This window comes from Phyllostomus discolor, chromosome X (genome assembly GCF_004126475.2).
Source record: "Phyllostomus discolor isolate MPI-MPIP mPhyDis1 chromosome X, mPhyDis1.pri.v3, whole genome shotgun sequence".
NCBI classification, from domain to species: domain Eukaryota; kingdom Metazoa; phylum Chordata; class Mammalia; order Chiroptera; family Phyllostomidae; genus Phyllostomus; species Phyllostomus discolor.
In genome coordinates this window covers 76,267,826-76,284,093 of record NC_050198.1, presented here as the reverse complement: position 1 = coordinate 76,284,093, position 16,268 = coordinate 76,267,826, and positions in this window count along the sequence as shown.

Sequence of the window (16,268 nt, the reverse complement as noted above, 5' to 3'; positions counted from 1 at the left end):
AAGCAACTAAGGTATTGGAAATGAAACTTGAATACTGATGTATTACTTATTCTCGTGCTATTTGGAAAAAAAACTCATTATTTTTACTTCCCTGCATGTACTTTCTCACCACCATTAGAGCTCAAATTAAGGGAAAAATAATTTCTCACAGTGTATGTTGAAAAGTACTTGATGAACTCAAGGAAAAGAAATTGCTTAAAATGAAGTTAGTTTTGTCCTTCCGTGCATGTAATTATTTAAGTACTTAGCATCACTATTTTTGCCTGCATTTATTCCTTTTTTTAAACTAGTTGTGAATGAGACATATATCAAGGGTTCCCTCTTCCATTAACTTGCAAAGGGTCTCACCTATCCAAAACTCTTGAAGCTATTTTTCTCAATGCCTATGTTTTGTCCCAATCCCTCAGAGTTCTGTTAAGTGCCAGATGACTGCTAATGTGATAAACAGTGTATCAATGACTTCTGAAGTCATTATCCCTGAGGGAGTAACATATGGACAGAATTATTGACTCTGTGGTAAATCCATGGAAGAGAGAATTCTGAACAAATAGATCCTATTGGCTCTCTTCAAATCACACTATTTACCAGTCTTTTCCTGCTCCTTACTAGATTGGTTTGGTGAGTCAGACAGAGCTTTGAGTGTGAGCATCCTGGCTTGAGTAGATGTCCTTCCCTGTACTCAGCACCTTGGCATTGAAATTTGTAGAGAATATTTCTGTGACTATACAAAAGTATCATGGACTTGCCTGAAATCTTAAATAGTTGCTATGATTCTTGCTCTTACTCACCAAGAAATGTCTTCCCAAGAGTATGAAAGAGAATATTGGGCACAGAGTCCATGAATGCATGATTTTTTTGTCAAATTGGTTTTGGGCCACTGAATTAATGTAGCAGCTGAAGCCAGACACTTCCTCCAGAGCCATCAACAGTTCAAAAAGGGATGAATCTGTCCCTAAAGCAGAGCAACCGAATAGTTGCAAGAAAAAATTCTTACCCAAGAGAATGATATAGAATGTGTCAATTTTTTGGATGATCTTTTATAGGGTGATCAAGAGGCTTTCATTTAGTGAATACATTTGCTCACTCAGTTTTGGAGAGTCGCCCTTCATTTATTCTTTCCCTTTGGAAGTACTTTTGAGTGCAAATTACAGCTATCAGAAGCCTTGAACTGAGAGGCTATTATTCTCCTCGCTCAGATTAAATTAATTTTGAACAGTTTAATGCAGCATGTCTGAGCGGCAAGTCCAAATGGTGTCAAATCTATTTCTCTGCTTTTTTAAGCTGCACCTTCAAGGGCAATATGATTCATGGTGAATGTGTTCTTCTAATGTCTTGCTAAGCATTATTATTTTCTTTCATTTGCAAGTCATGAGGCTACAAATGTTAACCACTCTCCTCCTAACATTGTATAAAGAATGCATGATTTAAGCCAGGCTGATTTTCCAAAAGGGAGCTTATTACATTTACTTGCTTTGCAAATGAAATAAAGAAAAATACTCTGGATCAAAGCAAGAAGTTTAAAAAGCTAATGAAACATTAGAAAGAGAACTGCTTTGAGAAGCACTGCGACATCATCACTGTTGTGTTAAAAAGGAATTATCTTGATCTGGGCCTATGTAATAAAATAAAGAGGTTTTAATGATTGGCTATATAATTCTGTTTGTGTTTTTGCAGAGTTGCAAGAAAAAAAAAAGGATATAAATTTACTTATCTTCTCTCTTCCAGTTCAGGCAATCTACTGTCTCTCCAGTATTCACTCTATCTAAAGTGTCATTGAAATGTGTAATGAAGTTTTCTCTGGGTTATTGTAGAGCAAACAGTCAAAGGAACGCCAATCGATTAATGACAGCGTAGAAGATGTGCTTTAAGCAGCTAGAGGTTTCAAAAACCTATCAACCTTGTGTCTAAGTAAAGTACTTAAACTGTACAGTCCAGGACAATGTTTTCTACAGCTCTATTCACTAGTCCCATGGATTAAGCAAATTAATATTTTTAAAGCTTTTGAACAAAGTTGCATGAAAATACTATATTGTAATCTTCCTATGATAAGCACATTGCTCTTGTCATACTGCTTTTTTTACAGATGAAATACATGTACATGAATTTATTAACTAAATAGAAATGAACAATTGATATAGTCCAAAAGATAAACATATATATAGTGTGTGTGTGTGTGTGTGTGTGTGTGTATACTTACAACATTGCTAAGAGCATTTGATATGGACTATCTTTAGTCTATATCAAAACACAAGAATGAATCTGTAACTCATGAAAACTTACCTGAGATTCAGGTACCACATTTGGAGAAAGATACTATAGTAATGAATAATATGCCCACAGTGATGGGGCAAGGGATGGGGGAGAATGAGAACTAGAGGGGCTGCCATATTAGTACATACTAAAAGGGTTAAATTTTAATTTTTAAATGCAGAGGCTGAAATCCAAGTTTGTAAGCTAATGAGGGGACAAAGTGAGTATGAGTACACAAGAAAAGCTATATGATCATTTCAATAAATGCTGTAAAAAGATTTGACAAAATATACTTCTGTCATACATTCTTAGAAAATTAGGAATAAAAGGAAGCTTCTTCATCCTGATAAAGGGCACCTATGAAAACTTTACAGTTAATAAAACTAATTGTAATGTATTCCATCGCAATTGTGTGTAATGTTCATGTTTGATGGATGCTTTCGCCCTAGTATCAGGATGAAAGACATGAAGACTTTCATTACTTCTCAAAATTTCACATGGATGAATCTCAAAATAAGTATGCTGAGTGAAAAAAAGCCAGACAGAAAGGGTACATGCTGTATGAGTTCATCTGTATAAAATTCCAGAAAATGCAAAGTAATCTACAGTGACAGAAAGTAGATCAGTGCACTGTGGAGAACAAAAGAAAGGAATTACCAAGGGGCATGAAGAAACTTTTGTGGGTGATGGATATTTATATGGATATATTTCTTGATTATTGTTATGGTTTCATGGGTATATACACATACAAGGGGGGACCCCCCAAAAGGAATTTATTTATTAAAAATTGAGTATTTATTCTCACATGTTTAAACTTCAGTCACCTTCAAAGTAATCTCCATTTGATGCAATACACCTTTTGAGATGTCTTTCCCATTGCTCAAAACAGTTTTTCAACCCTTTGATTTTGATGCCTTTTAGTGTTTCTGTCATCTTTTTTCACCTCTTCCATATCAGCAAAACGTTTCCCTTTGAGGACATTTTTCATCCAGGGAAACAAACAAACAGAAAAGGTGGCTCAGGGTGAGATTGGGTGAATAGAGAGGGTGGGGCACAGGGGTCATGCTGTTTTTGGTCAAAAACTGCTAACGCTCAGTGCATTGCAGGCAGATGCACTCGTAAGTCACCCATCATGAAATGGGCAAATGCACTGAAAGAGCACTAAAAAAAATTCACTGAAGCCAAATGCAGCCTCTCACAACAACACCAGTGGGTACATTGATATAGATGAGTTCCTAGAGCACTCACCTAGTGGGGGAAGCTTGTAGTACAAGGGGCCCACCCTCCAGAAGATAATTCTGTGTTTTTTGTGTCCTCCCTCATATACATATGTCAAAACTTCTTAAAATGTATACTCTAAATATGTCCAATTTCTTTTACACCAGAAGGTTCAGGAACATGTTACCTCTTTCCCAATTAGCAAAAGAGTCTGCTTCTCAGATAACTCAAACATACATCTCATTAGTTAGATTTATTTGCCCTGATAGGCATGGCATTAGTTATGCCCAGAGCCTTCAACCATTTACACTATCTTTGAATAGGATATATAACTTGTACCAATTACAGCCTAGCCCTAGAGCATGAAATGGGGTTGATCCAACCCAATTACATGGTATCCAGGAGCTAGATCAGGTTGAGGTATGAAGGATGTGAAAGTAAGAATAGATTTTATTCTAAATGTGACTAAAAGTCATTGGAGATTTTGAGCAAAGCTGTGAGATGATCAGTTTTTACTCCAAAGAAAAGATTACACTGACTGCAGGAAGAGAGAGAACGCAGAAAGATTAGTTATGACACATTTCTATATCCAAGAAAGAGAGACTGTGGTGACTTAGACTAGGATGAGAGGAGTGAAGGTGAGAATGAATTGGATTTGTGGAATATTTTAAAGTAAACGCTGATGCAACTTCCTGACAAATGTGTGTGTAAAGGAAAGAAAGAAATCAAGGATAACTACCAGTTTGGGGCCTGAGCAACTAGGAATATCAAGGCAGAAATAAGTTGGGAGCAACCAAGAGTGATGTTCCATGGTAAGTGTGAAATGTCTATTATATCCAATGAGAGTCATTGAATAGGCAGTTGAAATGGTCCTGGAACTCATGGCAGAAATCAGGAAATAATAGAGTATATCCCTAGAAGAGGAATTCCTGGGGAATTGAAGGAAATAACAGAGGCCAAAAGAGACCAAAATCTGACCTTCATGAAGTTTATATTCTACTGACAATGAGCAACACTTGTATAATTTAGCTTACAATGGGCCAGGTACTGTTCTAAGTACTTTGCATATAATAACATTTAATGTCCACAAAAATCCTAAGAGGTAGGTGTTACCATTATATTCATTTTTGAAATGAGGAAACTAGGGAACAGAAAAGTTAAGAGGTTTGCCAGAGGTCACACTGCTAGTGCAGTATAAGTGGAGCTTCAACTGAGTTTGATCCAAGGATCTGTGTTCTTATCTACCACATTATACTGTCACATTCTAAAGAACAATAATTGCCCTGGCTGCATGGCTCGGTTGGTTAGAGCATTGTTCCATGCACCCAAAGGTTGCAGGTTTGATCCTCAGTCAGGCACACACCTAGGTTACAGGTTTGATCCCCAATCAGGGTGCACACAGGAGGCAACTGACCAATGTTTCTCTCCTCTCTCTCTCTCTCTCTCTCTCTCTCTCTCTCTCTCTCTCTCTCTGTCTCTCTCTCTCTCTCTCTCTCTCCCTTTCCTCTATTTCTGAAATCAATAAATAGATCCTCAGGTGAGTATTTTAAAAAAGAACAATAATTCATAAATAGACAAATATGCAGGTATATAAACTTAGAGATACAGTTTTATGTGACAGAGGCATACAACATATGTCCAAAAAGGGAGGAGGGATAAATAAGCTCATAAGTAATTATGCAGCAGGTGCATTCTATTTGTTCCGTTCCCATGACAACCCTAAATGCTAGATTATATTAATCTCATTTCCACATAGAAGACATACAATTTGAAGGGGTTGGGCAGAGATATGTTTATAGTGTGCAATAGAAAGGCTTAAACCTTACGGTTATAATTTAACTATAAAGTAAATACAGATTATGCAGAATAAGTAAATATGGTACAAAATGATGACAAAAAGGCATAAAATTAACTTTAACTCATAAGTGCACCTCACTTGATACACAAATAGGGGGCTACTAAAGGGATATTCACACCACATCTCAGTGTTTCTTTGTATTTTCATAACACTAGCATTAACATTTTGTTCAAAACAAAATCAGAAATATATGAGTTAACATTTAAAAGGTGAATAAAAGGAGGACATGTGGCATGACTGACTTTATTTCAACTCCTTCAGTCATTGGAATTACTATGGTTATTTAGCAAAAAAAAAAGTCTATCTTTGGTGGATATTTTGTCATTTACTTTTGCCTACATTATTCATCATGAGTTACCCAGGGTTATCTCTGGTTATACTTACATTATTTTAATACAAAGGGGAAAATGCTCCTGATAATTTAGCTTTCCTCCATGGTCTGACTATACCTTTCCACAGCATTTGATTTGAAATATACTTAGAAATACAGCATAATCAGATCCCAGAAATAATTCACACTTTTGTTATCTTGTTTGATATTCTATAAACAATGTTGAATTTATCCAGACAAATCCATAGTATTTTATGGGTCAGATATAGTTTTACTATCAATGTGATAAGATGCATTGGTGGTCTTCAGTCAATCTATGTCCTTATGAGACCCCCAACAATCACTTAGCTGTTGAAATTAGTAGAAATCTTGTGATTTTATAAGTATCTAGCATCCAAGTAACTTTACGACCATTCTGTTATAATATTTGTTTGACCACTTCTTCTGTAATTAAAAAAAATAGTGAGAATATCAGTACATATGTTTAAAAAGTTATACTTTCTATAACTTACCATTAAATATTTTTGTTTTTATTTTTAAATAAACTTCATTGACATATATTTTATATACAATAAAATGTTCATAATTAGGTTTCTATATTTGGATTAACTTTGACAAATAAATACACCTGTGTTGCTACTACCAACATCAAAATACAGAATATTTCCTTTATCCCCAAAACGTTCACTTGTGCTCCTTCCCAGTCAATCCTGGGAGCCGAACCACCCAGAAAGATTGACCACCCATTCCGCCTTTCTCAGGACAGTCCTGGGTTTTACACGGAAATTCCTGTGTCCTGGGAAGCTTCTCAGCACCAGATGAAAGAGCATGGGGAACCATGATCTTCTTTTATCTTTATAGATTGGTGTTGCCTGTTTTAGAGTTTCATACAAATGGAATTGTGCAATATGTATTCTTTAATATATCAGCATAATAGTTTAAGATTCATCCATGTGGTTGCATATAACATTTCATTTTCTTTAATATTGAATTGTATTATATTGCATTTACCTTTTATGGACATTTGGTGGTTCTCATTTTTAAGTGCTATAAATAATACTGTTATGACTATTCATATATAGGTCTTTTTGTAGAGATATGTTTTCATTGCTCCTGTATAAATACATAACAGCAGTAATGCTGGGTCATAAGACAAGTATATGGCTAAGTTTATAAGAATCTGGAAAACTATTTTCCAAAGTAGGTATACCATTTTACATTTCTACAAACAATGTGTTTTAGTTTCTCTACATCGTTATTATAAATTTATATTTAATTTTAGCTATTCTAGGGGTTATGCAGCCAAATGTCATGATTTTAGTTTACATCTCTCTGATAACTAATGATGCTGAGAATTTTTCCTGTGCTTACTTGTCATCCAAATGTCATCTTGTGAGTGCCTAATAAGCATCACAAACAGTACATATATATCCGAATATTTGATATCCCCCTGCAAACCTTTAAGTCATCTTTGACTTGCTCTCACACCCCACAGGAATACCAACAACTAATTAAGTGTGCCCTGGATTTTAGGATATTTATACACCAACTCTTCTCACTATTTTATACCTATCCTTGTTCAAGCTACCATCATCTCTTCTCTGGACTAATGAAATTGCTTCTTAACTGGTCTCTCTGCTTCCACTCTCCCTCAGCCATTGGATTATTCTTCGAGTAGAAGCCAGGGTGGTGCTTTTAAAATAGATGTCAGTTCTGGCTGGTGTGGCTCAGTTGGTTGGCCATCAACCTGCAAAGTGAAAGGTCACCAGTCTAATTCCTGGTACATGCCTGGATTACAGGTTCAGTTCTCAGTCGGGGTACAAACAGGAGGTAACCAATCGATGTTTCTTTCTCGAATCAATGTTTCTCTCCCTCTCTTTCTCCCTCCCTTCCCCTCTCTTTAAAATAAATAAACAAAATCTTTTAAAATAGAATAGAATACATGTCAGATCATGTGGTCAACACCTAATGAAACCTGATGGCCCGAGGAGTATAAAATAATATACATAAGATTCTACATGATCTTGCCCTTCTGCAACCATTCTGACCTCATTTCCTACCACCCATCCTTGTTTTACTTCATTAAAGTCACAATGACTTCCCTGTTGTTCCTTGAACATGCCATGTATGTACCTGCTTTAGACATTTGTACTGGTTTTTCCTCTGCCTGATTTTTTCCCCAAGACATTCATGTGGCTTGTTTTCTCACTTCAGATGTCAGCTAAAAGTGTTTTCTTAACATGGAGGTCATTTTTGATCGCTCTATATAAAATCAGTCCCCAGTCACTCTCTATTCCCCTTTCCCTATTCTATTTTTCTTCGTACTAGTTATCTCTACTTGGCTGTTATATATTTATTTTTTTAATCCATTGCATTCCTTTTCCATAAAATATACACTTCAAAACAGTCTGTTTTTCTCATACTGGTATCCCTAGTGCCTAAACTATGCTTGGTATGATGACAGAACTAACAAACCTTATTGAATGAATAAATGTGAAGGGTTTCTCCATGCCTACCAAGTCCACATCCCAGACCACAGGTTAAGTTTTTCAAAGGGAGGAATCTTACCTCATTATTTTCATAGTACCTTGTATGATGTGCATATTAAACACTTGTTGATTGGTTTCCCAATATTTGAAATAATGTCCTATTATCTTAGTTAGGATTAAAATTAGCTAGGAAATGTTTGTGTCTAGCATTAACTTGAATTGATATTATAGAAATAACTAGTGCACTTGATAAGTTTAAAAATAGATGAAATTTGTCTTTCAAGTTCCACAAACATTTATTGCATTTTTGTACATAACATAAATAATTTAAGATGTCTTATATGGCATTTTCTATTGAACAAATTGATTTTCAGAGACATAATAAGTAACTCTCTTAAAGTCACAGATATAGGACATTACAGAACTAGGTTTCTAATGCCTTAGCTCATGGTTCCAAATCTTGTGCTTGCACTTCTCCCTTTGATTTTTTCTCCTCCATCCGAATGCTTCCATTTATTGCCTCTATCATTCCCACCTTTTGTTCTCTAATCCATGCCACATCCCGAGAAGTGTTCCATTAGTCACACTTTAGCTTATCTCTTCACCTTCATCAAAACTTATCCCTTCATTGGCTTATTGTTACATTAACACAAGTCAAGGGTAAATGACCGCTATTTAGTGCAGTAACCTCACAGAACCGAATTGACAGAAGTCTTTGGCTACGAAATGAAATGATAAACTACTCTGAGAATCTTAAATACTGGGGCAGACCAGAGAGGGAGCATTATGTGTTTAGGCATTTCTGAAGGCTGCTTGCACACATTCTCCTAGGCAACTGCTGATTGTGTCTACTTCAAAAGTAATCTATAGGCACACATATACATAGATGTTCATAGACCAGTCTTACCACAGAGATTGTGAAATGATGAGAATTTCTTTTCTCTTACCCTTACTTAGGATTCCATGGACAGTTATATGTTCTGTTGTAAACTAGGGGACAGTGAAAATAAATATAACAGATGAGAATTAGTATAAAGAATATTATTTTTCTTCATTTTTATCTCTAAATGGTATGAAGTAAGTTACATATATAAATTTTGTATAATTTTTACTTATTCACACCATCTGGACTTGTAATAACCATTTATCAAATAGATTCTGTGCATAATGCACTGTGTTAGGCACTGTGAGAGTTAAAAAATTGAATATGACACAATTTTAGCTCTCAGAGAGTCATGTAATCTGCTGGAGAATACAGAAATGTCCATGAGAATTGGCAGGAAAGTTAACTTAGTGTGCACTTTTCCAGCGTCAGGTTTAATCCACTCATTCAATACATTCTAAGTGCCTACTATGTGCAACGTACTATGCTTGGAACTGGGAATTAAATGATGCACATAACCCACCACAATCTCTGAGCCATGGTATACAGAGAACAGTAGGAAATACATGGACATGAAGAAAATAATTAGTAAAAAAATTGGAAATTTTTCAACAGTGAAGAAGTGCTATGAAAATTAGGTAATAAGAGGATTTTACCTGGACAGGAAGATCAAGGAAGGTTTCAATGATGGAAGAATAACTGAGTTACAATCTAAAGAGTGAATAGGAGTTAACCAAGTAAAAAAGGGGGAAAATAATGTCCCAGGCCCTCTGAAAAGAAAGAGCAAGACAGACACTGGAAAAGACCAGTGTGGCAAAAGCAGAAAAAGCATGTACATGACTGATCTAGAAAGGTAGATGAAGCCAGACGGTGATGCAAAGATTTGTGAGATGATATAAAGTTTCCAAATTTGAATAGCATCTCCCTGATGGAGTCAAATCTCTTTAAAAAATTCTATCCTCTGGATATGCCTGAGGTTAAGGTCTTTTATTTAAATATTAATTATATGTGTGTGTCATTCCTGTACATTATAGCTAACTTGATTAATCATGTAAATTACTATTTAACAAAAATATGCCACAGATGAGAATATTTAGCACTTAGTCTTTCATGTATTTCCCTAAGCTGTATACCGTAAGGAAAAATGTGTATTGCAAAGTTTTAGAGATTGTGACATAAATTTAAATTGGCAATTAAATATTTAAGTCATTATGAAAATAAATTATATATATACATATATATATAATTTTTATCCTCACCCAAGGACATCATGCTTATTGAGTTTAGAAAAAGAGGAAAGGAGGGAGAGAGGGAGGGGAAGAAACGTCAATGTGAGCGAGAAACAAGAGGCGATGTTGCCCATCATTTGCACTCCGACCTGAGACCAAACTGCAACCTAAGCATGTGCCTAGACCAGGAGTTGAACCCATGACCTTCTGGTTTATAGGCCAATGTTCCAACCAATTGAGCCACACCAGCCAGGCCAAATTCCATATTTTTTTAGTGTATTGAGATCATTTGATTTTCTGAGAAATAGTCTGAGGTAATTGTGATCAAATACCAGTTATGTTAAATGTTCTCTAGATATCAAACTGCTCTGACTTTTAAAGAGATAAAAGAGAACAAGTTCTTTCCTAAGATAATACTTTCGCTACCCTCCTCCATTTGGAGTGAAAATTCGTACTGTATTTAACCAAGTGTGTTTTTAGCAATCAGATAATGCAAAAAATACATGTTGTTCTAAATGCTATCTATGTCACTAAGAAGTGCTTTTATAGCTTTGCAAATCAGAAGTTCAAGGTAAATTAAACCCATGGTACATACTTAAAGGCCTGCTTCAACCCAGACATAGCTGTATATTTTTTCCATTATATTCATGGCAGATACAATATCATAGGCATTTAGCAGAAGAAATAGACTGCATAGGTCATGCTCTACTCATTATGCACATCTGTAACTTCAACAATGCATGGTTCTTGTTAACATACAGGGAACTATGTAGGTGAAATATCCCCACCAGAAATTATAGCCTCAAGAGAGAAAATTGTGCCTCCTGACTCTTTGGCTAAATAGAGAGCGAAAGAGCAAGAGTAGGTACAAAGGCCTCTTCCTATTTCAACAATATGATGCTTTTATTCAATACATACTTGATGAAGACCCAATAGTATCCACTTTCCAAATTTCATAAAACATTAAAAACATTTAAAAATCGAATTTTACTAATACAAGAAACATTTCAGCATGATATTTTTAAAGGAATTCTTGAATAAAGGCTAGCATGTTACTCAGGCTTTTTTCCCTTTTATGTATACACTTGCTCAAGAAGCTTGAGAGATTTTGGAAACTTTAAAAATCAAAGAAGTTTAATTTCATCAATTCCACATTTTTAGTCTAACAAGTATATCCCCATTCAATGTTCTTGAAAGGGTTCTACAGTAATCCACACTTGAAAGTTAATCTGATTATGTAGTTTAGCTCACTGTAGCTATAGTACTTCACTTTTTCAGTGCAGTGGTCAAATTCAGTGCCATTGCTTCCCATAACTAAAATGGAGACTGTTAATGAACATGGGCTATATTACTGATTGAATATATATTATTGTGATGGTTATCCTTATTACATATGACATTTTGAATTTTCTTTTAAGCAACTTTTCACATCTTGTGACTTCTAAAATATTAGTTCATTAATATCATTGCAATTTGAAAATATCTCTGTCTTGATCAGTTTTGGCTGCTGTAACAAAGCACAATAGACTGGATGGCTTACAAAAACCATAAATTTATTTCCCACAGTTCTGGAGACTGAAAGTCTGAGATCAGGGTGACAGCTTGGCAATGTTCTGGTGGGGCCCTCTTCCAAGATGCAGACTGCTGAATTCTCCTTGTGTCCTCACAGGAGAGCACTCGAGACCTTCATTTATAAGGGCACAAATTGCATTCATGAAGGCTGTATTCTCCTGACCTAATTATTTCCCAATTACTAGGGTTTCAACATAGGAATTTTGAAGGGACACAAGCATTCAGTCCATAGCAATCTCCAAAACAGCAGGTTTTATTTAATTTACAATGATTTATCTAAATTAGAATATGTTCTCTGAAATCAGAAGTAATGAAATGTCCCCTATAAAAGATGTATTAAATGTATTAAATAGATGTATTAAAATTTTAAGAAGCTAAACTTCATTGTAGATCAAATATACTTTAGTTATAGTATTTATTTTATTACTGAAATCTGTGTGCATCTTTTGAGGTTTTTGGTGTATTTGAGTCCCATGGAAAAACAACATGCTGTAGTTCATTATTCAGTATTCTTGTATCATAAGTGAATCCAAATTTCTGGAAAGCTTTGATTCATGTAATGTCAGTTGACATCATTCAAATTCATACAAACTTAGTGTGGATTAAGAAAAATGAAACATATTCAAGGGAAGCTTAAATATAATCATACACTGTCTGAAGAGAACTGCAAAGCAGTAATGCTAAAAACTATATAATAGGAGTAGAAAATTATATATGAACTTACCACATGATAAAAAGAACAGAAAGGTAAGTACTCTCCTCACAATGCAAGGATTCTCTATTCAAGAGAAAGTAGAACAGTTTCATCAAGCAGTGAATGAGGTACTGTAAGTACCTTAGAATGTGAAGGAAAAAATTCTAATAGTTTTTATCTGCAAAAAAATACGGTTGGACAATTAAATCAGCCATCAGTCTCATCCGGTAGAAAAACAAGTTGTTGACAACAAATGGTAGACTTCTGAAGTGGTAAAAAGTTTCAATGCATTGTTTTTGGAGCTTTGCTGTCATGCAGTCCTCCAAAATATAGCATTTATCTGAATTTGGATACATGTTGGAACTCCTAAGAATATTTAGTTACCAGAATTATCAACAAGAAAAAGTCCTTTGCTTTACGTTGTTTTCCTGTAAACAAAATATCTGCAGAAGTAAAGGTATTAGGAAAAAAAAAGAATCTCATAATTTTCCTCTATTACATTCATCTGAAAAAGTTGGATTCTATTTTATATACTTCTTACTTCCTTTAATAATTCTGTCAGGAATATCTTATGTATGAATTTACCTAAATCTTAACAAAACTATTTATATTATTATTGTTAGCATGATACGGGTTGTGAAAGAATTCACAAAGAGAAGAAAGTGCAGAGAGCAAAATTTGTATTTACTTTCCAAGAGGGAAAGGGGCTGGTGTGAAGACATACACCAGCCTTGAAATGTAGGGGCTTTAAATTTTTATTGGGTGTAAAGAGGAGGGGGATGGAGCTGGGTGGTCATGGCAATTAGTTATAAATCAGGAGATTCAAGGGTGATTGTGCAGGCTTCATTTTGTTTTGCTGTTATCACTGGGCACGGGCTCGGATGCTCCAGTCTGGTATGTCTTGTTGTATAAGTTTATTTTTTCCACTTAAGATATTTTAATTGTATTTTTCCATTACCATTTAGTCCCCTTATAAACCCCTCACCCCAGAAATCACCACACTGCTGTCCATGTCCATGAATTCCTTCTCTCTTTTGCTCAATCCCTCCACCCCCTCACCTACCCCCACTAGCTGTTATCCTGCTCTCCATCTATGAGTCTGTCCCCACTTTCCTTTGAGTTTGTTTATTAGATTCCATATATGAATGAAATCATATGGTATTTGTCTTTCTCTGACTGGCTAACTTCACTTTAGCATAACGTTCTCTGGGTCCATCCATACTGTCACAAAGGGTAATGTTTCTTTCATTTTTACAGCTGAGCAGTATTCCATTGTGTGAATGTCCCATAGTTGTTTTATACACTCATCTACTGATGGACACTTGGGCTGCTTCCATATCTGGTCCATTATAAATAACACTACAATGACCGTAAGGGTCCTTATGTTCTTTCAAATTAGTGTTTGGGGTTTCTTCAGATATATTCCCAGAAGTGAGATTGCTGGGTGAAAAGGCAGATCCACTTTTAATTTTTTGAGGAATTGCCATTTGCATTCCACAGTGGCTGCACCAGTCTGCAGTCCCACCAACAGTGCAAAAGGGTTCCCCTTTCTCCACATCCTCTCCAGAACTTTTGTTTGTTGATTTATTGATGATAGCCATTCTGACAGGTGTGAGACGATATCTCATTGTGGTTTTAATTTCCATTTCTCTGATGATTAGTGATGTTCAACATCTTTTCATATATCTATTGGCCATCTGTATGTCCTCATTCAAGAAGTATCTGTTCAGGTCCTTTGTCCATTTCTTATTTAAATTGTTTGTTTTTTTGCTGTTGAGTTTTGTAAGTTCTTTATCCATTTTGAATATGAAACCCTTATCAAATGTATCAGTGAATATGAGAGGACCTAGCATTTGAACACAGAAATGTGTGGTATAATTTTATGACATAAACTCAGTTTCTTTTTGGATGAGATTTTCTATCTTGAACCTTCTTTTCTCTCTTTTTTTTTTCTTTCCTCACCTTTCGGATGGTTGACATTTTGCATGGGATAATTCTCCACTTTGTGCAGATATCCTGTGTATCTTAGGCTGTTTAGCAGCATCCTTGGCCTCTGCCTGGTAGATTCCAGTAGCACCTCCTTCCCTCAATCATGGCAACTATAAATTCCTTCCAGAAATTGACAAAACAAGTATCTCCTCAGAGGCAAAAGCACCTTCTGCTAAAAATCACAGGTTTCTAACAATACCACAAAAGAAAAAGAACAGATAAGCATTCTTCAAGTGCAGCTTTATTCCACACAGAAAGAAGGCAGAATCATGGACATTGCTTTTCTGACCAACTTAAGGATTATAGAGTCGCCTATTGAATGAAAAGTGTTTTGAATACATAATTATAAGCATAATATATTTTCATCAATTTTTCATTCTAATTCAATGTACGTTATTAAATAAAATTTATATAGATGACAATACCTTGCAAAATACAAGGAAATAACTGTATATTTGGTGTTTTTAAAATGATTTCTGTTATAAATAATATACTGAGTTGTGGCATTACATTGCAGAGATTTCCCTACCTTGTGCTCCTGTAAGCTGGACTCTGTGTTTGGCCTAAGAAGCTACTTTCTCACTAGATTAAATATTGTGAAATAAAGAGAAAATATATAAATATAATATGCCCCAAAGCAAAAAAATTAATTTTAAACACAGATTGGTTTTAGGAGGTTTAATGCCAAAAATTTAAAAAAGCTTGTGCCAGGGGGACTGTGTTTGCAACTGAGAGAAAATATTTCCTGTATTACCCTCACAGAATGATGAGTTTCATTCCCAAAGCAGACATTTGAAGGGTCATTTGAAATAAAGTAAAAAGCATTAAATGTCCAATTCCTTCAGTCCCAACAGTATTATTAATTCAATCTGTGCTGTCCCCCAAAATGGAAAGAGGGAATGGTAGGTAGAAAGGTCAGTAAAATGCTTTATGGTGTGATTTATTTTACCAAAGAGAAATTAATCACAAAAAGATAGTTTTGTACTTTTTATTCAGTGACAACCTTATATGAACTCAATGGGAGTTGCATCTAAATAAGAACAAGCCTAATTCCCATTCCATATGGTGAATTGATACCAAGGAAGTCTTCCACCCCTAGCCAAGAAAACCTTCTGATTATCGTAAAATGATGCATTTCTTTGCAAGTCTTCCTTTGTCAATAAATAAACTACAGTATATGGAGGGGTCAGGTTACCTATTAAATAATGAATCTACTTAGTCATTGTTTTCAAAGAACTATTAGTCCATAAAAGGTAGTTAGGGCAGAGATACAGGGAACTACTAGTAACATATAATTATACTCTTTTCCCCCCACTGAACATACAGTGTTATATGAAACGAAAATGAGAAATGTTACATGAGTTAGAAAATGAACTCAATTGTTCTAGGAAGACTTATACCTATACAAAAGAAAGTTTCAAATAACCTAAAATTCTTAAAATTTTATTGAGGAATTTTTCATGAAATCTCAAAAAAGTCTATTTGATTATTCAAAGTGCATGGTTTGGGCTAACAGACAAGTTACAAGAGCATATTTGCAGCCACTATACATCTCAGAATTTCTTCAAGAGTCCAGTCTCACCATAAATTTACTCAAATTTGTCCCAACTTTTGTTAAAGAAACCTTACTCAAAATAAGCACTTTATTCTTGAACACAAATCCCAAGGCATACCTGTAGTTGTGGCTTTGTCATTTGTTCAAATGATTCTCTGTGTAAGTGTTCCTCTATAACTTAATTTGTAGTTGGACTTATA